This window comes from Metopolophium dirhodum, chromosome 1, assembly GCF_019925205.1.
Source record: "Metopolophium dirhodum isolate CAU chromosome 1, ASM1992520v1, whole genome shotgun sequence".
Classification (NCBI taxonomy): Eukaryota; Metazoa; Arthropoda; class Insecta; order Hemiptera; family Aphididae; genus Metopolophium; species Metopolophium dirhodum.
Genome location: NC_083560.1, coordinates 114,805,915 through 114,806,459, shown reverse-complemented (window position 1 = coordinate 114,806,459; position 545 = coordinate 114,805,915). Strand labels below are relative to the sequence as shown.

The 545-nt window shown below is 33.0% G+C and overlaps 1 pseudogene; it reads right to left on the bottom strand.

Moving 5' to 3' along the window:
• LOC132934132 (KRAB-A domain-containing protein 2-like) lies at nt 1-545 on the bottom strand (annotated as a pseudogene).

Genomic DNA, 545 nt, shown 5'->3' with positions numbered 1-545 from the left:
TTAACTCTGACTGACTCCCCAACATTTCCTTGACAAAATCGTTTTTCGGACATTTTCGTCATTTTTTTGGCTTGAATTTTCAGATTCTTTAATGACTCTTTCCTGTTTTGGTTAATTAATGTTTGTCTTGTTTTTGTTTGTTTTTCAATTATATTTTGATCTTCATCATCTTCTTTTTCTATACCACAAATCACTTCATTATTTTTGTTGCTGTTAGAAAGGACCTCTATTGAATCTAAAGCAACCTGTAGTTCTTCTTCGGTTTTTAATTTTTCTATTATGTTTGCAGGAAGTAATGAAGATGTTAAGCCAATTTTAGGGGGTGTACCAAACATCGCTTCATATGGTGAATATTTTGTACCGTGGTGGTATGCACGATTTTTCATTAATTGTACGAATCTTAAACCATTGCTCCATTTTTTTGTTTTGTTATCTTGAAGCCATGTTGCAAGCATATTTTCTATATCTTGGTTTGCTCTTTCAACTGATCCTTGGCTTTGAGAGTGTCTTGGCTTACCGTGAACTATTTTCAAATCCTTCCACAT